The following is a 25583-nucleotide window of genomic DNA, read 5'->3' as shown; positions in this document are numbered from 1 at the left end:
AGACTGTGAGGGTGAAAGCAGAGGCGGGGCGATGCTTCTACGTGTCCAGGAATATCAAAGGTTGACAGCAAGCCGCCAGAAGTGGGGAGAGAAACGCGAGACAGAATCTCCCTCACAGGCTCAGAAGGAACCAGCCCTGCCCACACCTTGATCCGGGACTTCCAGCCTCCAGACTGTGAGACAACACATTTCTCTGGTTTAAGCCACTCAGTCTGTGATGCTTTGTTACTGCAGCCTTAGCAAATTGACATAGGGCCATTGGGTCCTCCCTTGAAAGGTGGGGTGTTTGCTAGGGGGTGAAGGAGAAAGGACCTTCATGTTCCCAGGTTATGGGAAGCACAGGTGGACAAGGAAATAGGCTTTGGGAATGTCACTGGCTCAGGGTGGCTCCAGCTCAGAGGATAGAAACAGATGAGCCTGAAAGGTGGGCCAGAACTGAGGGCACATTCAGGAATGGCTTGATCTGGGAGGCAATGGGGAGCTTATGTCAGCAGGAACTAAAGAAGATGAGAGGGAAAACCAAACATATTATTCCATAAGAATGAAGAATTCTCTGCAAGCCTTTCATGGGACCCAAGAATGTGGGAGAGCAGGTGTAGCGCCTGGGAGGGGCGCTGTGAAGCCCAAACAACAAGCCGATCCACGTGAAGACTGAATATTGGTGCTTCTGTAATAAACCAAGTGGCTTATTTTTCTCTCGACCTTTCCCACTCCCACTCCCACTCCCACTCCCAGCTGGAGCCGTGTGGCTGTACCTGGGGCTTCAGATGCTCTGCCTGAGCTTGGGGCCTAGGCGGGGCCGGCTGTTCCTGCTAGCCATGGAGGAGGAGAGGGCATTATTGCAGCTTGGCTCTTACAAAGGTAAGTGTGACGCCGCACCTGTCGAGGATCCTGGGCTCTGGAACTATTGGTTCCCTGTTGATCCAGGAGGGTCTGGCTGGAAGGGAACCAGCCCAGGTTACACTGTGAATCGATCGTACATCAAGTTTGCAGTAATTTGCACCTGGACATGAGTCTAGGCTTCCCCTTGTGGTAATGGCCCACACCATCAGCACGAGTGTGGGGCCACATGGCTGTGCTGCCCTGTGTGGCTCTTCCTGATCAAGGGCACTGCAACGTATGTTGATGCTGTGATTTTTACCAGAGGTTGCAGTGGCTCTGTACTTACATATTTACTTCACGGCAGTCCCACTGGACCCACACTGGACCCAGCTGTAAATGCATCCCCAAGACCACAAATACCAGATAGCACGGGAGCTCTGGGAGGGCAAGAGAAAAAGCTGAGCGCTCACTACCCGCGAGAAGCACATGCCGCACTCCTCCATGTTCCCACGAAGTGGGATCCTGTTGAAGGAAGAGGGCAGGTGCACCTTGGACTGGGGATGGAGGAGGTGATCTTCTTAGGGCAGTGAGTTCTCCCTCTGCCTTCCTGTGTAGTCTTGTTTTTTTTCATCTATTTTTTGTTTTTTTTTCCACTAGTGAATGAAAAATCGCATAAAATAAGAGGATTGATTGGATTCAGTGCATTTTCATGAAGTCCTAGTGAATTTTATAACTGAGGTGAGTACTTTGGAAATTGATGCCGTCACTGGGAAGATGCAGGCTGTTGTCCTGGGAAATTGGAGCAGCTAAAATCTTGTCACCAAGCTCATTTGCTGCCTTCCTGGGGGTGGTGAGAATCACAGCAGGCATCCCACTTTCTCTGTGAAAAGCCAGACTGAGCCTCAGGAGGAATTTTAGTCAGTCAGGATTCTCAGAAGCGTTTGCCAGGACAACCAGAGTGGTGATGATTTTCTGCAGATTTCTGATTAAAATGCCTACTGCTTGGCATGAGTACTTTGTATTTCTTTCCTGTGTGTGCATGTGTGTGTGTGTGTGTTTCACAAGGCTGCTTACAAAGCTATTTCTCTTAGCTGCATTGATCTCCCCGTCTCTGTGGTGAACTTCTAGGGAAGGTAAAGTGAGTTTACTTATTTTTTTTTCTTTTGTGTGTGTGTTACAGTGGTTACTTTGCAAAAACAGGCAAGGCATCTGTTTGCTTTTTTGTGGAAACTGTGAAACGTCATCATGATTAAAAAGAGAGAAAGGAAACCCAACCTCCTGTAGCAATATTTGTTGAAAAGGTATTCATGTCAGAATGACTAGCAATTACTACTCATTTGTAGGTATAACTGTATGGTGCTTGACATTAAAACTAAAAGAGTTTTCTGTAAAAAGGACATTTATTTCCAGGAGCAGGAAAACAACAGAGGGTTTTATGGTCTCACTGCATATGTACATTACAGAGTAATGCTATAGGAAAATACAGTGCCCGCTAACCTTGCACGGGAGAATCCGGACACCCGTTACTCAGACTTTTAAAGGCTCCACATTGCATGACTGTTACATTTACCAAACTTGGCCAGGAAAACATTCACCAGGTCCTTCCTTAGATGCGACTGCAATTTAATGCCCGTGTGGTCGATGGGGCATTTTCTGCTTCTCATGGCTAATTTTGAGATATAAAGGAAGATGCAAACCTTTTGAATCTTGTCTTAAAAATGGGTATGTCATTTTTTTGCCTTCTTTAGAAATTTTGGGGATTTGAAGACTTACTCTAGCTAATGAGCCATGTTTTCTCAGAGCGTTGTATTGGCGTTGCACAACTAGGTGACATTCATAAAACAAAATGGCATATGGATTTCCAGCCAGAGGAGAAAGCCGTATCAGAATAAAATTATTAGCGTGATTTGAGGATTAGAAGTGGGCTCCTTGCTTTTTCAATTTCACTTTTTAAAACCAGCCAGGCCCCGAAGGTAAACGCTGAAGGTAATCAGAGCACTAGGCTATTCCTAAAGAGTGCCTGACTACTGTAGAATTTGCTTGAGGATTCATTTATGAATAAATGACACCCCGAGAGTCATTCCGAATGGTGCTTTCAACTATAATTATACAAGCCATTTCTGTAATGGGCTCTAGTAATTCATCTGTCAAGAAATTTTATCGGGCCAGCCCCGTGGCTTGGCAGTTAAGTGCGCGTGCTCCGCTGTTGGCGGCCCGGGTTCGGATCCCGGGCGCACACCGATGCACCGCTTCTCCAGCCATGCTGGGGCCGCGTCCCACATACAGCAACTAGAAGGATGTGCAGCTATGACATGCAGCTATCTACTGGGGCTTTGGGGGGAAAATAAATAAATAAATCTTTAAAAAAAAAAGAAAAAGAAATTTTATCAAATTCTTATTCTTACTGAATTTTGTGTACTTTATTTCAAAATAAGTATATTTATTCATTCGTTCATTCATTCGTCAATTTTTAAGTGTGCACATGTGCACAGGAAGCATCCAGGCTGCATTAGAAGACGGACCAGCGCAGGACCTGATTCCTTTTAGCACAGCGTGGATAAAGCAATGGTAGAGGTGGGCACAAGACAGCGGGGGGATGACGTCAGCCCGACCTGGGCAGCCGAGGTAATCAAGGAGGGCTTCCAGGGAAGGTTGTGATTTAACTGAATGTTAAAGGTTGAGACAGAATGTATTCAGGTCACCTCTGCCAAAAAGGGGAGAGTCCTTCCTAAGCGGCAAGGCTGTCTGGAGGATTAAATGAGCTAAGATCAATAGCATGAGGCAGCATGATGTGTAGAAAAATCATGGTCTGTGGCATCAGATAGAATCTGGGTTGCCTCTATGAGCTGTTTAGTCCGGCAGGTGAGCCTCGGTCTCCTTGTCCGTAGACAGGGATAATAAGCCCAGCTCACAGGGCTGTGCTAGGGATCGGAATGGGAGTGAAGGTACCAGGGCTGTCAGTACCGCGTGCACCTCTCTCAGGGTAGCTATGGCCCCTTTGTGGAACATACTATATGAATCCATAAATATTTCTTTCCATTTTTTTTCCATTCCTGTCTCTGACCTTTCTGATACATTCCCAAGCTTTGGAAAAAAAAAAAGTCCAGACTCTCCACCTCACCTGTTACCCTGACTCCACACGTGTGTGTCTTTGGGGATGAAAAGAAAATGACCAGAAAAAAGAGGGTGACAGTGGGGCTGGCCCAGCAGTGTAGTGGTTAAATTCGTGCGCTCTGCTTCGACAGCCCAGGTTTCACGGGTTTTGATCCCGGGCATGGACCTACGCACTGCTTATCAAGCCATGCTGTGGTGGTGTCCCGTATAAAGTGGAGGAAGATGGGCACGGATGTTAGCCCGGGGCCAATCTTCCTCAGCAAAAAGAGGAGGATTGGCATCAGATATTAGCACAAGACAATCTTGCTCAAAAAAAAAAACTCAGAGAAAATCTGTGGTTAGGAGCATATTAATTAGAGCAAAGAATCAATTATGAGAGCTCAGAATCCACAATAAATCACAAGGGGTGCTTCACAAATTGAAATAGAAAATGTAAAGAATTTTTTTGGCTTGATTCTTTTAAATGTATCTCTCTTAATCTACAGCATATTCTCACATTGAAGTTATTCTCTCTGAGCACTGTGCCATTCCAGCATAGCTCAGAGGCAAGTGTCCAACTCATATTTCAGAATGGCTTCCAGAGCAAGTGCACCTTGTCCTCCAACAGGAGCACGAGCAGGGGCCCGATGGGGAGGCTCCTACAAATCAATGCCTGTGGACCACGGTTTCCAGAGCCCCCCGTGTGCCAGAGACTCCCGTTTGGGGCTGTGAGGGATGCCAGGTGGGTTAGCACAGAGGGGTGGGGGTGCTTTGGAGATACCATTGCTTTGATCTATTTGGTACGGAGTTTCTGTTTGAGCAGAGAAGAGCGTGCCCAAAGCACCATTTGCAAACGGTGTCCAAGTCAGGTTAAGTTCTGAGTCGTGACTTTGTGCCCCGACCCTTTTTAGACGTGATTAATGCATGTTAGGTTGACTAACACAGAACTAATGAATGCAGTGGACTTGCCCTGTATGGTGCTTAAAGAGAGTTAACCAAGTGGGTGGTTGGGAGTTGAGATGATTCGGGGTTAGGACTTTCCAATACGTGTTATCAAGGGGCTTCAAAAGTCGCACTGTGTTTTCTTTAGGACTGCTGAGAGGTAGTTTAGCAGGTACAAGCATTGCACGCATGTAACTGTGCTCCTTCTCGCTGGAAAAGTGGGTCGGAGTGGCACCAGGTAGCAACTTGGTTTTAGGATAATATGGAGAGTTCGACTGTTTATTATCTTTTTTGTTAAAAGGAACGTGTCCACAGCCCCCAGATCCAGCAAAGGGCATGGCTCGTGCTCCAGTGTGGACGGGAGGATGGTTGCTTTCCCCCTGGCTCCCACAGCTGCCTGCCCTCCTCCAGGCCCCCTGGAGGGCTCACTCCTGTGCTCCCCGGAAACGGTGCAAAAATGTCTCCACTTGCGTCTGCTGGCAGAGCTGGCCGCCTGTCTCCCACACTGTCACCTACGTCACAGAACTTGGAGACCGTAAGGTAAAAATTCTGTCCACCTATTGTCCCCAAGGCTGCAAACTTACTTTCACCTGGGGCATCTGTCTTTCCTCTGGCAGTGGGAACAACGTCCCTCCTCCCGGCCAGGCTGAATCTCTTCTCTGGGGTCCGCATCCCACTCTTCCAGATGCTTTGGTGGCCTTTCTCTCTTTCTTATGCTCCTTTTCCAAAATCTTCAACCTTTCCCTATATACTGTCTCCCTCCTGCCTTTAAGCAAATATCTCAAGCGTCTGCAAACTTGAAAGAAGAAAACAAAACTCCCTCAAACTCATTCCCCTTCCAGGTGCCACATTCTCTCTCATCCCTTCTCAGACATTTCCACACTGAGTCCTACCCTCTGCCTTTGTTTCCCCACCTGCCGTCACTCACAGGTTTCTTCTGTCCATGCACTGATGCTGCTCTTGACAGTGTTGTAGAGGTTTCTCTATGTATCTAAACTGAACAGGCATTTTTAGAACCGCATTTTTCTTGGCTGCTGTGGACATTTGACTGATTTCCTTGTGTTTAGACTTTTCTTTTGCCTCCCTTGGCGGTGCATTTTACTGGCTTTCTGCCTTCTTATCTAATACTTTCTCCTGGGCTCCTTTATTGCTTCTTTGTTTTCTGCTCGATCTTTAAGCGCAGCTTGGCTTAAAATTCTGCCCCAGGGTCCTGTTCTCCTCTCACTTTGCACATTCTCCCATGGCAATCCCATCTTACCCCACAAGGCTGGCTACTCCCCACATCCATTCCTGGCCTGGGCTTCTCTGTTCTCTGGGTGCCGGAAGCATAGTTCTAATTGCCTCTCCTATTGGATTTCTCAAAGGCATCCGCAAACCCAACCTATTGAACTTTGAGCTCATCGTCAACCTCTTTGTCCCCTGAAAAATCCGTCTTTTCTTTGCTGTTTCCTAAATGGTGCCACTCCTCCCCAACTGCCCCGCGCAGGAAGCTGAGTCCTCGAGGTGCTCATGGAAGCAGGCTTACTGCTCAGATCTTCCTGCAGGAGAGCCTGCTGCCGGGAGCGTGGTTAGCGGACACCCACCAGCTGCCACGCCTGCAGGTCTGCTGTGGCGCTCACACGGTCTCTGGTGGCTCCCAGCCCCGTCTGTCCCACGCAGGCCTCCTAATGGGCTGCCTTTGCTCTGTGACTCCCATCAGCCTGGCCGAGACTTCTTAGAAATGCACTGCAGGTGGAAGCTCTTCATTCCAAGCCTTCTTCCTTCCCTGTCTCCCCCAACACGTGGCAGACCTCCGTCAGGGGTGCAGCCTCTCCTCAGGTGCTCTGCTTCCTTTCCCTCCCCTTCTCCTTATCTCTGCACCACATCTCTCATTCAGGTCACAGACACCCCTTTCCTGCAGTATTTTAACAACCTCCTGGCTCTAATCTTGCCCTCTGCCTCCATCCCCCGACCGCACAGTGACCTTACAAATGTGAATCAAATTGAGTCACTATCTTGCCTAACGCCCTCTCCAGTTCTCCATTCCCCTCAGTCCATACTCCTTACTAAGGTCAGGAAGAGTGTTTGCGCCTTTGTTGTCAGGCTCCCTTCTGGCTTTATGTCCGTACCGAAGGCTTGCTCCACCAGGGCGAACCTTTTTGTGTGTGTGTGTGTGAGGAAGACCAGCTCTAGCTAACATCTGCCAATCCTCCTCTTTTTGCTGAGGAAGACTGGTCCTGGACTAACATCCATGCCCATCTTCCTCTAATTTATATGGGACGCCGCTGCAGCATGGCCTGACAAGCCGTGTGTCGGTGCGCGCCCGGGATCCGAACTGGTGAACCCCGGGCTGCCGCAGCAGAGCACGCGCACTTAACCGCTTGCGCCACTGGGCCGGCCCCCAGGGTGAATCTTTTTAGTTACTCAAAAGCTGAGAATGAGAATTTGCTATTATTTTTTGGTCTACAAACTGTCTGACACCTAGTGCAGACTTGTCCTTCAAGTCTTATATTATTTGTCTATTCTCCAGAAATACTCCAATCTTCCCCTCCCACCCTGCCCCCATTCCACTGGGCTAGGAGCTCTCGCTTTGACTTTCTATGTCACCCTGCACTTGGTTTTTTGTTTGTTTGTTTCCTTATCACATTGAATTGCACTGCTTGTTGACAACTGATTGTCCACCCGCTTTAATAAAGTATGAGCTTAGAAGAGCAGGCCCGTGACTCCACTGTTTATCACGTATTCTCTGCACCCGGCTCAGGCCTGGCTCAGTAAAGATCTGTTGTGTAAATGGATGAATGTGTGAATAATTGAATGTCTGCTTAAATGCATGAATAAGTGAATACAAAACTCATTTTTCTAGAGAACCACGAAGGCAGCTGAAACTGTAGGAAATGGGGAGGCAAAATCTGAAATTCCATTACTTGGTCCAATAACAGATCCCATGTCCTGGTTCTTATACCGTGTGCCTACAGGAGAAGAGAGGGAAGCAAAGATGTTCCTCTTCCCAGTTCTATTGCTTCAGACTTCTAAAACAGAGATTCCTTTCCCCAGATGGACAACAACTAAGTGGGCTATGACTTGAAACCACACATTACCACCGAGGCAGCTCTAACATGCATGCATTTGTCAATTTCTCATGCGTAAACTAGCCAAACTGCAGTCTGTCTCTGGTGCATCTGGCTTCACCTCGCACCGCCTCTGCTGACACCCCAGCGCTGTTTGCCCCGCACCCAGGAAGTGCTCTGAAGCCACAGTGGCTCGTTCCCCACCTGCTCCGGGGGAGTCTGAGAGAGCAGTTGAGGCCACGTTTGGAATCTGTCTGACAGGTAGTGCTTTCTAGTCCTTGCAAAGTGGGAGAGGCGAGGTGGGGAACCCGGGTAGACAGAGCTCCTCGGTTCAGGCTGACTTGTCAGTTACAGTAAATCAAGTTAAGGTGGCACATAAATACAGCCTTTCTTTCCCAAACCCCAACCCTCCCGGGTTGCACAAGCCAAAACAAGATGAGGGATTTTTCTTCTTCCTCTCTGACAGGGTGAAACTCCTGTAGCGGTTAGATTCTTGGCATGTGTACACACCCAAAGACGCTCATTCTTTATGTGAATTTGTGCCTTTTGCCTGGCTTCTTGAATGTGTGAGATTTCAGCAAAATGTTGCTTTTCATTTCTATCATTGTCAATGTAACGCAAAACTTTGTTTCTTTCCTCTAACAGACTTTTCTATTTTATTTCTCACATACAGACAAACATACATTTGAATGTTACATCACGTTATTAGCAATAAAACTAACAATCAATAATTTTACATATGACTTAATGCTACCATCTATGGAGCCCTCGATATTTTCCATTCCTTTGATGCGTGTTGATGAAGGGCCTTCTCTATGTCAGGTCTCCTGCAAGGGTTTTGCAAATGTTCTCTCATGCTCACGACAGACTGGCAAAGGGAGTGTTGTTGAATCCATTGCACTGATGAAAAAATTGGGCCTCCGTGAGCTGACTCCCAGTCCAGGGCTCCTAAAATAGCTAGGCAAAATCTTCTTCCTTCCCATACCAGGTCTTCCTTAGTAAACCTGCCTCGGTAGGAACTAGCTGCTCTGGGTGTGTGTTCAGCCTATTCAGTCATTCTGATTTGCTGTTGGCAGGAGTCTTGGGAGCCTGAGCCTGAGTATGTCAGATGGTGTGCTGGACCACTACGTGCGTCGGCTTCACCTAGCCTGCTTGTTAAAAACCACATTTCTGGCTCCAGGACCCCTGCATGAGGACAGTGTGTGTAGACCCCGCACTGCTGTCCAGCCCCTGCCCTACAACTGCAATAGACTTCACCCCACAACTACCCTAAGTTGGTGCACGTGCAGACAGGTGGGACTGTGTATCCTGCTTTCCGGCCTTCGGTGGGGATAAATCTCTCTGAAATGTCTCTTAATGGGACCCTTTTCTCTACCCCCGTTTGTTTCTCTCACTGTCTCTCCTGTGCCCTTTGGAGATTTCATAAGCAACGCTTATCACTGGGGCAAGAGCCAAGATCAGGCTCGGGGCAAAAATGAACCACGGAGGAGGAGGCTGCAGAAGTGAGAGAGAGGGCCTGCAAGAAGCGCTGCTCTTAAACGTGGGAAGAAGTAAGAGTTGGAGATATATTTGGGAGTCACGCAGAAGCCACAACCAAGGGAGGGAAGCTCAGCAAGAGGGCAGGGGAGGAGAGAAGACAGTCTGGCAATAAGAGCCCAGAGGAGTCTCCTGGAGCGTGCAGCAAGAGGTGAGTAGACGGCCAGGAGGAACCGCTAATAGAGATCTGCCCGAGGGGTGGGCCACTGAGGACCGTGGACATTAGAGGACCTGGGACAGAGGCATTTTGATGTAGAGGAGCAGCCTCCTTGCCAACTAAGGAGGGGGCTGTGGGGCAGGAAGACCCAGGCTTGAAGCCACCCTGCACTTCCTACTGTGGGCTGGGCACTTCAGGGAACCTTTCTGAGCCTCAGTCTTCTCATTTGTAAAATGGGTAACATATCCGTTCCTCTCTCTCGGGGTTAGAGTGCGGATTACGTAAAGCGATGCTCACAAGGCTCCCAGACGAGTGCTCAGCACAGAGCACACGGTACGCCTTTATAAACGGTGGCCTCTGTAGCTGCCTCTACCATATGATAGGTTCAGAAACCAGATTGTAGTAGGAGGTGGATTGAAATGAGGGTTAAGGAAAAGGAAAAAACAGATTCGATCCCTTCTTTTTTTTTTTTTTTTTTTTTGTGAGGAGATCAGCCCTGTGCTAACATCCGCCAATCCTCCTCTTTTTTTTTTTTTTTTTGCTGAGGAAGATGGCCCTGGGCTAACATCCGTGCCCATCTTCCTCCACTTTATATGGGACGCCGCCACAGCATGGCTTGCCAAGCAGTGCGTCAGTGCGCGCCCGGATCCGAACCAGCGAACCCCGGGCCGCCGCAGCGGAGCGCGCGCACTTAACCGCTTGCGCCACCGGGCCGGCCCCAGATTCGATCCCTTCTTGACGATCTATTCAGGCTAATTTATTTTTTGGACGAGGCTGCTGGACCCACCTAGGTGGGCTTTTCATCAGTGAGACCTAGACCAGACCATTCTGCACATACTGGCTGGCTGTGTAATTGCCAGCAGTCTTGTGGGATTTTGGACACAGCAAAATCCAAAGGACAATTTAAAAAGGCAAAGCTGTTCTCCGACCCTTGCTCCCCTCAGAGTGCTTGGAAATCCCATGGCTTTAAGAGGAAAACAAGTACCTGAAATATCTTGAAGTGCTCAGGAAACAGGAAACCCCAGAAGATGAATGTGCGTCTCGGGTCACAGGACAGCCCCTCGCATGAGCAAGGCTTTATTTTATTGGCTTCAAATCTCAGCCATTTACTAGCTGTGTGACCTTGAGCAAGCTGGTTGACTTCCTGACCCTCGTCTCCACCTGAGACTGAAGATGCCTTGCTCACACCTTGAGCCTGAAGGTCAAGTGAAATGTTCACTGGGAGATGCTCTGAGGTTCTGGCATCTAGTAAATACTCGAGGGCCGGCTGGGGGATTTCCTTTCCTTTTCTCCCTCCCTTGAAGGTTGAGGAGGAGAGAGGACTTTGTCCCCTCCAGAGAGTTATAATCCAGTTCTGAGAGCTCCTCACCTTAGGCTAACCTTAAAGTTATTTAAATGCAGAAAATTAACATATTTTTGATTAACTTAACAAACTTTTCTAACACACCAGAAAAAACCCACAAAAACCATAAAGGCCAAGCTCAAAGGGCCAGCTTTGAAGGCGTCTTCTGAACGCCAGTGAATGTGCCCGTGTTGCACGTGTGAGAAAAGAGAATTTCAAAGATGTGCGTATTTTTATGGAAAGTGACCTGACCCACCCTCCTGAAGTTCAAAAGGCAAATGTGTCAGGACGAATGGTCTCTGGGCTGTCAGAACGCCTGGGCCACACAGGGGTCCTCCAGGCAGCAGACCGGAGACACTAGTCTTTGAAGGGAGGGCGAGGTGGCGTTGGGGGCAGGCAGGGAAGCAGAGTAAATTCCAGAGCTCCTCTGACTGTGCCCTAGGGCAGCGCGTCCCAGCCTGCTGGATCACACAGAAAATAACATTTCCTAAAGAACTTGGGGCACTGACGTAAAGGTGACAACTTCTTCTTTTGCCAAATAAGGAAGTTAAGAAATTAACTATTGCCTTTTCATAAAAGAAAGGAGCTTTCAGTACTGAAAAGCGGAAGGTTATAGTCGCAGAGTAAAGTATTGTCATTTAAATGGAGTACATTTCACCTTAAGAAAAACTATGTTTTCTATTTTTCATTGAACGTCTTGAAAACTCCACCTGAGTGGCTGCTGGGAGCTGCCTGGAGGAGATGGCGCTCCTTCACAGTTTCCTTCAAGGTGTTCTGGGAGGAGCCACTGAGGAGCAGCCTGGCTTGGCTCAGGATAACCACATTGTCACCAGGGTGAGGCCTTTTTGGGATTTGTGGATCCCCACCCCCTCACCTGTCCTCTTTCTGCTCTCACTCTGAACTCCTGGCGAGGGGTGACAGCCATCCCAGCCTGGGCTGGCTGCAGGGTTTCTCAGGGACTTCCAGGGCTAACACTGGGCCGTCCAGGGCAGATGGGGATGGCTGGTTGCCTTAGACTGTCATTCTCATTTTCAGACAAAGCGCTGAAACTGAGAGGCGCCGGGTGGATTGTCCGGGGCAGAGCCGCACTGGAAGGCCGGACCTGGAGCAAAAGCCAGTCTGTGCACAGGAGGCTTGATGTCTGTCCACCAGCTCCACCGCGTAATTGTACAAGGAGGGACTTTTTCAGTGTCAATTATGAGCCAAGGATTATAGGGTGGCTGCAGATGTCAATAAGTCAGTTGTATGAATGATCTCACACTCTAGTGTGCGTGAACGGCTAAGCTCTAAGTCAACGTAAATGTTTTTTAAAAGCGCCACCCTTCTTCCTCCTTTTCGGTCTATGCTTGTTGTAATGAGCCTTGCAGATTTCACGTGTTTCTCTTGGACACTCTTTTGCCTGGGCAGTGGAATGTGGCTGGATTCAAGACACACTGTGGTTTCGACTAGCCCCACTTTAAATTTATGACCTTTAACCTCAAGTGGGCACTCACAGAGACCCAACATTTGCCTCGACCACTCACGCCCCTTCTTCTACAACCATTTCTTCCCTTCTCTCTCCTCCAGACATCACATCTCCTCCCAGATCCTCAGTATCAGCTGAGGCCCTTGTCTCCTAGTTCGCTAGGAAAAGTGAAGGAACCACGAAAACATTTTCACAAACTCCCATGGCGAAGTCTATCCCCCCGCTGGGACTGGAGCTGCCTTCCCCTCTTATCACGGATCAAGTGTCTACACTTCTACCTAGCTTAGATCAACCTGTCACTGGCAAAGGAGCCCATCCTGCATTGCTGCCCCAGGATATCACTTCGGACACTCTCCCCCCTCCCCTCTGTGCCATCAGCTTTCCTCTCTCTAGTGGAGCATTCTTGTCCACCCGTAAACATGCTGTTCCTTCTCCCCTCTTCAACAAATAATCAACAGGCAACAATGACAACAGCAAGCAAACCATGTTCTTCACCCCACTTCTTGAGCTACAATCCGGTTTATTTGTACATTTAAAGCAAAACTCCTTGGAAGAGTGGTCTATATTTGCCACCTCTAATTCTTCTCTCTTGCCCCCTCTCATTCCCCTGAGACCACTCCAAAGTCACAATGTCCTCTTCATTGCTGAATCTAGCGGTTAGCTCCGGAGCTTTATCTTGACCTCTCAGCAGAATAAAGACCCAGCTGGTCCCTCCCTGCTCCCAGGAATGCTGTCTTCACCTGGTTCCCAGGGCACCACACGTCTAAGTCAGCGTTCACCTTTTCTCAGGGTCCTGTGCTAGTTTCTCTCACCTTCTCAACCACTCAGTGTTCCGGTGACCTGAAGCTCAGCTTTGGACCTTTCCGTTTCTTGGCCTGTCCCTTGGGGATCTCACCTATGTCCGTCTGTTTAAGTGCCATCTATCCATTGACAACACCCAAATTTATACCTCCAGCTCCAATCTTTTCCTAAAATCTAGGTTTGTATGTTAATTTGCAGACTTGATATCTCCCCCTGAATTTCTAAAAAGCATCTCCTACTTAACATGTCCAACACTAAATTCCTCACCTTCCACCATTCTGGCCTGGTGTTCTGCAGGCTTTCCCATCTCAGGAACTGCAGCCCCCTCTGTAGAGCTGGTCAAGTCAAAACGTGGTGTTTGATTCTGCGTTGTCGCATGCAGTCTGTTGGCAAGTCCCACTGGCTGTACTTTCAATATGTATTTTGAAATTTCAGCCACCATTATCTGGTCCAACTGGCCATTACCTCCTGCCCGGATTATCCCCGGATCCTCTTGACTACGCCCCACACGGCAGGCAGCTAAGGTGATCTGGGAAAACCCAGGTCACATCAAGTCACTCTGTTTGAACCCCCTTCCACTCCCTAAAAGCCCGAATCCACACAGTGCCTGAGTCTGCCCTCCCTTTGTGCCCTGTGACATCTCTGCCCTCACGACTTACGATATTGGCCTCCTGGCTGTGTGCTCATTGAAGTGCTGGCCACACAGACACCCAGGGCCTTTCCTCTCCATCCTTCTGCCTGGGGCTCCTCCTCCATCTGTCTCATGTCCAGCCCCTTCTTCAAGTCTGGCCAAGTTCCACTTCCTGAGTGAGGCCTTGGACCAACTTATTTAAAGCCCCACTTACGCTCTCTGTTCTCTTTGCCTGTCTTATTCTCCCCAGCACTTCTACCTCTAACTGACTATCTGACTGACTTGTTTACTCTCTCTCCCACGGGTTGTAAACTCCACGGCTACCTGGGTTTCTGTGTGCTCTGCTAATTCCCGTAACCCCAGAGCCTAGAACAGGGCCCGACACATCTTAGGTGCTCAATTAATGTCTGTGGGATGAACTAATGAATGCATTTCTATGGCACCTAATAGAGGACCCAGGTGAGCGGCTCAGATCAGAAGTCTGAACCAGCGACAGCCCAGACACTGAATGTTACTGATGGTTTTCCAACAGACCCACCAAGTTTGATCTAGTCTCAGAGAAGGAAAGTGATCAGAGCCTGCCTCTCCGCCAGGGGAAGGTCCTCTCGGGGCCTCTTTCCCTCACTCCAAGAGTAACCACAGTCACTGCCTTTGACCCACGGCTGAAGCCACCTTCTTTGCTGAGTTTAACTCTAGGCTCCTATGATTAAAACCCACCCAGGGGCGGGTCCCTTGTCCCGGAAATTTTCGGAGGTTATTTCCCATATTTGGATGGTTGAGTCAGAGCAAGGCAAGCCTGTCCTGTCGAATTGTCCCTCCTCTAAGCCCTCGGCCCTTCAGGTGCTCAGCAAAGCGGAGCCTTGGCTTTCGGCCATCAGGCTGGTGCTGCCCCAGTTTGCTGGTCAGACAGGGCTGCCCACTACTGGCTCTGGGGGACTTTGTTTACTCTCTCAATGTGCCAGCACCATTGACACTCTGCTTGGGGTACCCTGTGCCCCCAAACAGAGTTTGAAATTGCTCTACAAGCATCATGAGCTCTCTCAGCCTTGACTCTCAGCTTTGCCTGCCGGGCTTAAGACTAAACACTCGAAACACTTCAGCTTTAGAAATTTTTGCCACGAAGAGAGGTGATTTTGATACTCCTTGGCATTTTAAGATAATTTTATAAAAATTTCCGGAAACTTGATAAAAAGTAGCTACCATTTTCACAAAATGAGTGCCTAAAACTAACTAACTGAAGAAGGAGTTTTCCCCAGTCACCTCCCCCATGGAGAGCAGATGCTAGTGCGACTTCCCAGGAGGTGCCCGTCCCCTTGGAGTCGGATGTTCTCTAACACGCTCCACACGTGTCCTGCCCCAAGGCTGACCTCACATTTCAAAGAAGGCCACTGGGAGGAGGCTGATGCCGACCACATGGCCACAGGTAGACTTTGTTTTATAGGTGATGTCCACGAAGCAGGATAGACAAACCAGAGAGCAGTTACCGATATATGCAGGGCCGTCTCGTGAACTGGATTCAAATCCTGGCTCTGCCTTGACTTGTCCTTGAACTTTGGATAGGACGTGTGATAGGAAGAACATAGAGCTTCAGAAGATAGTTGTGATGCTGCCGTGAGGTAAAGACAGCACGCCTGCTGCTCTTCTGGATGCAGCTGCTCAGAGGATGCTTGTTTTCCACTCTCATATCTGGCTTTTGCACAGAGCTGCCTCCCCCTCGGCTCTTGGTCATGTGGAAAGGCTCTTCTGAACTGGACAATTCCTGTTGGGATTTTTGAAGTCTTAATGTATGACAAAGACGTGGTGATGAACTTACGTTTGATCATGTATTCTCTCACCCAGTGAACTTCCAGCACCTTCCATGTATGAGTTCCTGTGCTGTGTGCTGCAGGGTTGTGGACTATAACAAGATTGGATTTCACACTCAAGAAAGGGACGTTAGAACATGAGCGCCATGGGAAGGTAACAGGTCCAGAAATATGACATCGAGGAACTCTGGTTAGGAGGGGATGGCTTTCTCTGGGAGATCAGGAAAGGTTTATAAAGGTGGTGGCATTTCAGTGGGAAATGAGGTGACAGAGGGAAGGATTTTCCAGTGGTAAAGACAGTGTGGACACTCAGGGAATAGGAGAGTTGGTCTGAAACACTTTAAAATTTGAACATTTTTTTTTATTGTGGTCAAATATACATAACATAAAATTTACCATTTTAACCATTTTTAAGTGGCATTAAGTGTATTCACATTGCTGTGCAACCATCACACCATCCATCTCCTGAACTTTTTCCATCTTGCAAAACTGAAACTTTATACTCGTTAAACAGAAATTCCGCATTTCCACACCCCGAGCCCCTGACAGCCACTGTTCTACTTTCTGTCTCTACGAATTTGACGACTCTGGGACCTCACACGGTGGAATCATCCAGCATTTGTCCTTTTGTGTCTGGCTTATTTCACTCAGCATAGTCACCCTCACGTTGCCATGCACGGCTTGCCGGTACACAGCACGCCTGTGAAGCTGTGGGAGCTGCAGGCATCCACTAGAAACCCAGCTCCTCTCCTTGGTGGCTGTGTGACCTTCAGCAGTCGCTTTACTTCTCTGAGATTCAACATCCTGCAGATTCTAATATCCACTTTCTAGAATGTTCTGAGGAGCAGACACAGAATAAATAATGTACCTGCTTTTTAGTAGGCACTTATCATTTAGGTAACTATTACCAATATAACGCATAATAATTTTATTTAGATGGGGAAGACATTTACTTTCATTTCAGTGTGATGTAATTAAAAGAAATCAGGAACTATTAGAAAACTTACTTTTTTCCTGCCAGCCATTCCATTAACACATTTGTCACCTCAAACAAGTCACTTAACCCTTGGGGTGCCTCAGTTTCCCCCTCTCTGAAATGGGGACGGACACTTTCCCTTGTCTGACTCACAGGGTCACTGCGGCAATTAAATGAGAAAGTGGGGCGAGAGCATCGTGCAAACGGTTATGTGCTGCACAAAAATATGGAGCGATCGCTCGTAGTCTATTAGCAGAAGTGTAACTTATTTACTAGACTCTTGGGAGCAAATATTCAAGGAAAGAAAATCCTGTTGTTTTACCCTGTTATTGTTCTTCTGAAGTCTGACTGCTCAGTAGCTGGAATGAGAGCCCTGGGGAAGAAAAAGCCATCAGGTTATCAAGTATCTTTCAAGTTGAGGCAGCTCATGTACAGCCAGAACAAGCCCTTCTGGGAAGGAACATCGGGGCGTCCTCACAGGGCAAAATCCCCCGTCAATCCTGCCTGGACATGGTCTTCTTTATTAGGGCTGTCAAGTGACAATACCACCCTGGGCCGGAACACCAGCAATGATGGAGCAGTCAGGGAGGGGGGAGACGGTGGAGAAACCGTGCTGTCCGGCCAGGGGCAGGGAAGGGGTGTCGACGTTTACCCAGCGCTTCCTGTCTGCCTCCCCGTCTTGTCTCAAGTAGCACCCCATCAGGCGTGCAATGGGAGTCTCCTTTGGCTGTTGGGGGGATGGGGGCGCAAAGGCTCATCGGGGGTGGGGAATCACTCCAGGTCACGTGAGCCGTCAGTGACAACACCGGCAGGGGAAGCCACATTTCTTAGACTCCAAATTTCACCACTGTGAAAATGGAATGTTTGGAATTGGCTATTCGCAGTAACAAAAAGAGAGGATTCATCAGCAATTTTAGTCATATCATGAGGCCAGGGATTTGATTTTGTCAGGCAGAAACTAAGAACAAAGAGAACAGAAAGACTTGGCTCTTGCTCTGGTCAGTGCTCCGTGTGAAGGTGTCTGGGAAGCTCAGCCCCCTGCAGACATGAGGATGCTGCTCTCAGGTGCTCACTGGATTTGTTTGGAGAGAGAGAGACCTGCAACCTGTGGAACTATCCTTTTGCTTTGGCTCCCAGCATCCTCGGGAGTAAGTCTAGGGGAAGGAAGGACATCATTCTGTGGGAACAAATTTGAGCACTCTTTCCAGAGGATGGGCATTTGCTAAGGGTTGTGAAGGATGGCCAGGAGTTCACTGGTCGGAGGAGGGGAGGTGGAGAGCATCACAGGTGTAACGGTGCAGTCCCTGGTGTTCAGGAAGGGCAGGTAAATGGCGTGGTGGGTCCAAATTGGAGGAAGTGGCAGGGGTCTAACCCAGACGTTTCTATAGGAACAGAGAGCTTATTGAGACACCAGTTTGTATTTTGTTTTTGTTGCCATAGAATAATCTGAAATAACAAATTTTTCTTCCCTTTCCACTTTGCACCGAAGTTTCCCTCAAGGACAAGTCGATCTGTAAGGCAAAATGCTGTGGGCAACATGGAGTGTTAACTGCAGGGCAAGGATCCTGTGGTCCTGTGAAAGTAGAGAGGTGAGCCTTGTCCCTCACAGCCTCCCAGGAAGGAGGCTGACCTCAGAGTGGAGGGACAGTGCGGAAGAGAGATGGGAGAGAGACCGAGGGAAAGAAGAGGCGGCAGTGGACAGCGGAGGCTCGCAGCCAGGCCTCAGGCGGCCAGCATGGGTCTCTGAGCATATCAACAGTGCCCTGTCGCCCTGAGTCCAGGAACTGTCACTCTGTTAGATGCACAATCCCGGGATCTTGACGAAGCCCTGGACTGCGGCAGGTAGCCCCGCGATTACTGAGATGGAAACTATGTTACCCTGGCAGATGGGACTCAAAGCAGATGAAAACGTCATTACCGTGATTACAGTGGCCACCGCTGCTGACGCTAATACGGGCTGGATCCGTGCTGCACGTTGCCCCAAGCACTTTGAATGCATTGACCCACTTCATCCTCACAACAACCCCTGAGGTGAGTACTGTTATTCCCCCATTCTCCAGGTGAGGGCAAATGGATTCTCAAGGCCACATAGCTTTCAAGCAGCAGAATTGAGATTTGAAATCAGGTGGTCTGGCTCCACGGTGCATATATTAGTCTTTGGTATGTTACCTCTTGAATAAAAAGAAAACAAACCTGGGGCATTTCTTGCAATTCATACTCTGTGCACATGGTCTAACGTGTTTGTGTGCTCCTGTAGGCAGTGGGCAGCTGCAGAAGGATTTTAATAGGAGAGTGACAGGATCAAATAGTGTTCTAGAAAAACCATTCTGGAAGCAGTGCTGAAGATGGACGAAGCAGAGAGAGGAACACATTTTCAAGGACTAGTTACAGCTGTTACCATATGCTCTCTAGAGAAGATGTCAGTTGACTGAGGCACTGGCAGGGGGAAGTAGAGGAGAGGATATTCAAGAAAACTGTCAAAGGTAGAAACACAGTAGAGGGAGAAGGACAGACGTCCAGTAATTGCATTCATTTATATCAGGGTTTGAATGCACTTGAACGGCTGCTGAGAAGGGTTTTAATTGGAGGCCTTCTGGAAAGCATAACATTCTGTCCCTCACATTCATTCACATAGCAAAGAGAAAGAGAGGAGGATTGTCCCTGCCTCCGCGCGCACATACCCTGGAGAGGCACGCACAGCCACACCATCCGTTAACATCATGGCTCTTTACTCAGCGCTTCTATTTCTTTGTTTGGCTAACGTGCTGGTGTGGAAAGCCGAGGGCCAGGCACAGGTGCATGAGGGAGGTAAATCTTATTCTGGCTACCTGGTCATTTCAGGCGGACTGTGAGGGAAGAGAGGCAAATAGTTTGGCTAACGTACTATTTTATTTGAGAAGCGTTCTAGGTGAATTATAAGATTTCGTAAGTTTTTTAGGACCCTGTTTCATTTTCATTTATAGTCATCATTTATTCATCCATCCATCGACCTATCCATGTATTTGTTTATTTATTTGCTAAGCGTTTATTGAGCACCTACTGTATGCAGGCTCTGGTGTGTGGTTCAGATGAAGATATCTAAGGTATAGTTTACTGTGACGGGGGGGAGGCTGTCACCTTCTAGAAGCAGTGGTGTGCACCAGGAAGGGCACTGAGGTAGCAGTCGGATGTCTGGGCTCTGCTGCTGATTTCCCTGTTAACTAGACATGCGATCTCAGACCATTCAACCTCAGACTCAATTTCTTTATCCAAGAGATGACTGTCTTCAGGCTTGCTAAGAGCTTGTCAAAGTTCTCTCACTCTCCATGCACGTAGCAACAGAAAATCATAGGATGCAGTTTTTGCAATGGCCAGCCCTGCTCAGACATCACCATCGCGTTCTCTTCCAGTGCTGTTTATAAATCGTGTAGCAACTCTGTATCTCTACTTTCACATCTGTAGAGTGGGCAGTTCATTTATTCATAAAGAGTTTACCAAGCAGCACCGTGAAATGTCCACTGTGTGTCCACCTCGGGGAGCCCTGGCAATCCAAGATGGACGAGGCAGGGGCCTTGCGCTGGCTCCCAGAAGGAACACGGTGCTAACCTGGTGGAGTGTACAGGTAGATCACGTTACACCGTTCAGAAGGCTGGCAGCATCTCCTTCACCACTTCTCCGAATTACCTCTTTGGGGTTCTCTCTCTGCAGAGCACCACGGGAGGCCAGTGGACACAAGAGTTTGCAGTCATTGCCGTGGGAAGCCATCTTCATGAGGGCTGTTTATTCCTCCTTATGGGTCGAGTCGCTATCGGAAACATGCAGGCAGAATGACACACTGGCCTGGGGCGGCTTTATAAAAGTGAGTTCTGCTCTTTGCTGTGGGCAGACTCCTCCCGACCCCGTAGTGCAGCAGAGAAGGGGCAGGCAAGGCTTCTTGAGGAGGCACGTGGAGTTTACGTGCTCCCCATGAAAGAGCCCCATAGAAACAAAGCGCAGGCAGCACACACCGGGGATACTGGAGTGTCTTTATTCAGCAAGGCTGTAGAATGCTGATTCAAGAGAAAACAGCTCTGTCAGACTTAATCTGGCAGACTTAATCTGGCAATCATTTATATTTACAATACCATCTCTGTTGCTTTCTTTCATCCTCAACTGAACTGTGTTTTCTTTTGGCTCTCAAAAGCAACGTTTAAACCTTGAAATTAGAAATGAAAAGACCGGGGAAAAGATTGAAGAGACAACTAAAATCTTTTACTGCAAACTATAAAAAGACCATACAAGCCCATATAACATGACTTTTAAAAAAATTTATTAATGGGTTTTAGGAGGAGAATCCGATTGAGATGTAGCATCTTGTATCTGAGAGTGTCCTAGGAAGAGAAACCCAGACAGGAAATAGGCGTCCTTTCATCCCAGTCCGTCACTTTGTAAATTAAAATGCAAAATAATCTGTATTAAGTACTCTTAGCTCATTCAAAAGATTTAACCTTTCTCTTCCAAAGAATAGGGGCAATTTATGTGACGTCAGCTAAGGGAAAAATCAACGCAGTGTAAAGACTTTTTTTTAGTAGCTCGCCACCCACATTCCCTCCGATGGAGATCGCGTTGTGGAAGATATGTGGCACAAGCAGGCTAGAGAAGCTGCCTCAGGTCAGAAGCCGAGTCACTCAGGCAAGTCAAATTCTACAATCGAGGATTTATTTAGGAGATTAAAAAAATAAACAAACAGAAACACATCTTAGCAGCCTGTGTGTGGTGCCAGCTTCCGCACCCAACATTTTTGATACTACCTATTAGTAATAAATGATATTTAAGATGGTGAGACACGTACAGCTGGGGTGCCATCAGAAAATCCTCTTTATGTCAGATAACACCTCCTTTTATCTCACGTTTCTTGAGTGTTTGGTTAGGGTATTTTCTGGAAAATTTTATTAATCTCCAGTGGCTTGGGACTGAGGTGTTCTGAGTCCTCTTGGGAAGCAATCTGGGGTAATGGAACCCGGGCCAGCAAGAAGGCAGGGCACCAGAGTTGAGACACGGATCAATTAGCTATGTGACCTTTGCAAAGTCATTTAGAGCAGGGTTGTTGGAACCAAGGAAATGCCGGACAGGAGCCAGAAGACCTGCATTCAAGTCGTGGCTCTGCCAAGTACCCATCCAGAGCTGTGAACCTGGGTGAAGCCGGTGCAAATTTCTAATTCTCATGACCGTGATGGGGTTAAGATAACATGCCTACCTAACGGCGTTCTTGTGGAGTCAATGAGACAATGTACTTGAAGGTCAACTGTGAACTCTGAGACACCATGTATTAATTGCAGGTATTGGTCACCTGTAGGGCTCAATTCCATCATTGCCAGTGCCTTCACTCAACAAGTATCTATTGAGCATCTGCTATTCTGCGCACCCTTGTCGGCCCTGGTGATAACGTGGTGAACAAAACATACACAAATCCTGCCCTCGTGGGGCTTATGCCCCAAGAGGAGAAGGTGTACAGCAAACAAAACCTGAGATGCATAGAGAAATGTCTGCGGGTACTCAGGGACATGGAAAAACATGGAGCAGAGAGAAAGCTGGAGAAGGACAAGGAGAGAGAAGGGCTTGTGATTTTCAACGGTGATCAAGAAGCAAAGACCCTCGGGGTCCCAGCCTGAGCCTAAGCAGATTTAGAATTCAGGTAAGTGAGAGAACCAGGGGCCAGGCCGCCTGGCTGGCTGGCTGCCTGAGGACTGAGGATGCATGTGGGAAAGAGCTCATTCTAGGTGAAGGGGGAGGCTAATGTATAATGTTGACCCGAATCAAAGGTCAGCTCACCTGTTCTCCCGAACCTGGATGAGGCTGGGGAAGAAGTTACATGGGAAACAGGCTCCTCTGTACAATATCAGCAACACCAGGCACTGATTCTCTGGCCTCACCAGAGAGTACACATGTCAGCCGGGAGAAGAGGGGCAGCAAGGCAGGAGCCTCAGCGGGATGCTGGGGCAGCCTGGCGCTGGCAGGGCCGGCAGCTTTGGAAGCAGTTTCCTAGGAGCATGGCAGATGCCCCAAGATGGTCGAGGCCTGGCTGAGACTGATCACCAGGAGCCGGAGGAGGAGAGGAGGAGAGGAGGGGGTGGCAGTCACTGTGAGGGAGCTGGCAGGATTGTGAACCTGCGGGAGACAAGCCCTGGTAACATCCAAGAGCCTATTGGGATGCTGAATTTGGAGTCTGGAGAGCCTTGAGGGCTAGTGGGACAGCCGGGGCCATGTTGGCCCACTCCTGATGCTGTGATAGGAAATGAAAAATGTGGGTCATGAAATACAGGGGATGGGACTATGTCTTTAAAGGGGCTTCCATGAGTCATATCACACAGGTATGACCAGATTACACTAAAACACACAATATTAAAATGTGAAGAACTGGCAAGAACTTGGGATTTGGAATTTTGACTCTTCTCATTCGATCATCAATGACCTTTTTTGAAGACGCACTTGGACTAGGATAACACCACCCTCCTGTGAGACTGGGCACTTAAAGGAGATGGTCCGTTAAGTGTTTTATTTAATTTAATAGTTACTGAAGTTAATTATTAACCTTAGTACTGTTGATAATAATAATAATTCCTCATAGTAAATGAATAGAACTTTTTGTATTGCAAAGCTTTTTAAATTTATCATATTAAATCATAAATATTGCCCTGTAGCTTGATTTAATCACCAAAAGCCTTTATCTTATCTCCAAATCTACTTTTTTATCATCTCAGTTGATGACACCAATATCCATCTAATCACTCAAGTGAGAAATATGGCAGAGCTTCTGAAATCCTTCCTCCTTCATATCCTGTCAAACATCACCATTTTCTATTTTTTAATTAAAATCTCTTCTTTCCTTTCCACCTCTATTACCGTTTCTCTCTTCATGGTTTTACCATATCATGCTTGAACTCTTTCAATGTCAACTGGTCCCCCAACCTGCAGTCTCAGAAGCTGCCTCGTCTTTCCTGTAAGTCTTCTAGCTCATCAAAGTGGTGGTGAGGAGGTGTAAACCTTGTTTGTCTGCCCGAAACCTTGGTGGCTGCTCATGGTCCTTAGGAAGCTCTCCCTTACCAAGTCCCTGCCCTGCTTTCCCGGTGCTCCTTGCCTCTTACGTCATGTCCCTGAGTTTCAGAAAGCCTTTCCGTTTCCATTGCTCTTTCATCCATCCTCTAGAAGAAACACACATGCACTTCCTCCCTGCTTCATGGTCTTCAAGACTCACCGGGGACCACTCCCCACTGGGAAGCAGTTCTCGAGTCCTCCCTGATGCCGCCTTGCAGGCTGCCTCTGCTGGGGAGACGCATCGTGTAAACGTCTTCTTCCAGTCCTTGGCTCCCCGACTAGACTGCAAGGTCCTCGAGGGCAGAGACTATCATTTATTCATCTCCCACGTTTAGGTGCCCGTTGAACCTTTGAGTCATGGATCTGAACTACTGAGAAACCAGCACAAATAGCTCCTTTCCCGGACGGAATCTCCTCTCTCTGTCTCTGCAGCACTTTGTGGACGCTGCCATTATGGTGTGTATCACTTATGTCAGACGTTTTTGGGTTTGTGCTATGTTTCCCTGGCTAAAACATGGGCTTAGAACTGTTTCATTCATCCTTATCTCATTGCCAACAAGCCAAACGTTCATGTTCATTGAATAAAGAATGAGTGAATGAAATGATTCCGCATCCTTCATTGCTTCTCCTTCCCTTCCCCCCCAATTTTAAGTTGCTTTTTATTTTTTGTTGAACTAGCTTAATATTGTATTAATACTATATTATATTGATACTATGTAGTGATTTTTAAGTATAATTATGATCATAATTTAAATGTTTTTTTCTTAAACAAATTTAAGTACATTTTGAATATATATATATTTTTTTACAACTGTGAAATAAAATACAAGCAAATTTTATTCTTCTTCAGTGAAATAGAACAATGGCTGAACTCAGGATGCAAGGCATCTGGGTTTCATTCTCGACTCCGGCACTGACTAGATCTGTGTCGAGTCAGTTAACCTCGCCATGCCTCAGTTTGCTCATCTGTGAAATGAGGGGATTAAACTAAATCATTGATTGTTTCCTACTTAAAATGCTATTTTGTGTGTGTGTTTTTATAATTTTAACTTGATTTTCAAGTTTACTTGACGGTTGGGGATGATCCTTATACCACATGGGAATGCTTTCAAACCCGTTGTACTATGAAAAATCGTGTGGAACTTTTACTCAACGCCAAAAACCTCTTAATTACCTGCTGTCTTTAAAAATATTCTTCCTAGTGGACACATATTGGCAGGGGGCTGCTGGAGGTAAGGAGCCGAAGAGAGGAATGAGCAGATAATTTTCCTAAAATTGTGCATCTGAGATGCAATTATTTTCTGTTGGTTCATGTAATTTTATTCCCCAAACTTGTTTCCCTAATTAAGCAAAGAAGGCTTTTGGCAAATACAGACAATGTAGAAATGAAAAATAATGAACATAAAACAGTGTAGGAAACACCACTCCAAACGTGGAGTCCACATTGGCAATACGGGACGGAGCTGCCTCAAAAGGACCCGCGAAACAGGCATGGGTGTGTCTTTTTGGCAAAACTGGGAGGATGACCACTCCAGCTAGAGAGAGGGGCTCTAGGAATGTCAACAAGAGTAAAAACATCCAGTGTAACTGATAGGCATTTATTTTTCAGCAAATAAGAGTCTAATTGACTTTATTGCTTTCCTTGGAAGGACCAGTAAATCATAGAAAGTCAGACATGAGTAAAAATCCAACATCACATGGAAGGCATTTAATAATGTTTTTGGTTGCCCAAAGTAATACTTGACTATTGAATCATCTTCATCTGTTTTTAAAAGTAAAATAGCAACTAGCTTTTTTCTAGAAAATCTTATGAAAGATCTCCTGGTCCTCCCCACAGTGTTTTTTTTTCCCCTACAGTTCATACTTTGTTCTGCTGTTGGTCTAATCTTTCTTAATTTTGTTTGTTAAAAAAA

The 25583-nt window shown here is 47.5% G+C and overlaps 2 long non-coding RNA genes across 5 annotated transcripts; both read left to right on the top strand.

Moving 5' to 3' along the window:
- The first annotated feature begins 1 nt into the window (after nt 1).
- On the top strand, nt 2-11753 carry LOC131412229 (uncharacterized). Its single transcript, XR_009221734.1, has 9 exons — nt 2-861; nt 1480-1560; nt 2003-2123; nt 3298-3447; nt 4506-4657; nt 5159-5397; nt 7989-8165; nt 8981-9591; nt 11048-11753. It is a non-coding gene; the product is annotated as an uncharacterized LOC131412229 (long non-coding RNA).
- Nucleotides 11753-24330, top strand: LOC131412228 (uncharacterized). 4 transcript variants are annotated; one of them, XR_009221732.1, is made up of 6 exons: nt 11753-11773; nt 11975-12155; nt 15676-15795; nt 18107-18648; nt 21932-22270; nt 24006-24330. It is a non-coding gene; the product is annotated as an uncharacterized LOC131412228 (long non-coding RNA). The 4 variants fall into 4 exon arrangements; XR_009221730.1 differs by having other exon boundaries at nt 21915-22270; nt 24006-24329; XR_009221731.1 differs by lacking the exon at nt 15676-15795 and having other exon boundaries at nt 21915-22270; nt 24006-24329.
- The last annotated feature ends 1253 nt before the right edge of the window (nt 24331-25583 follow it).

Source organism: Diceros bicornis, chromosome 12, assembly GCF_020826845.1.
Source record: "Diceros bicornis minor isolate mBicDic1 chromosome 12, mDicBic1.mat.cur, whole genome shotgun sequence".
NCBI classification, from domain to species: domain Eukaryota; kingdom Metazoa; phylum Chordata; class Mammalia; order Perissodactyla; family Rhinocerotidae; genus Diceros; species Diceros bicornis.
Note: the sequence above shows the minus strand (reverse complement) of the source record. Positions and strands in the feature narration are given on the sequence as shown.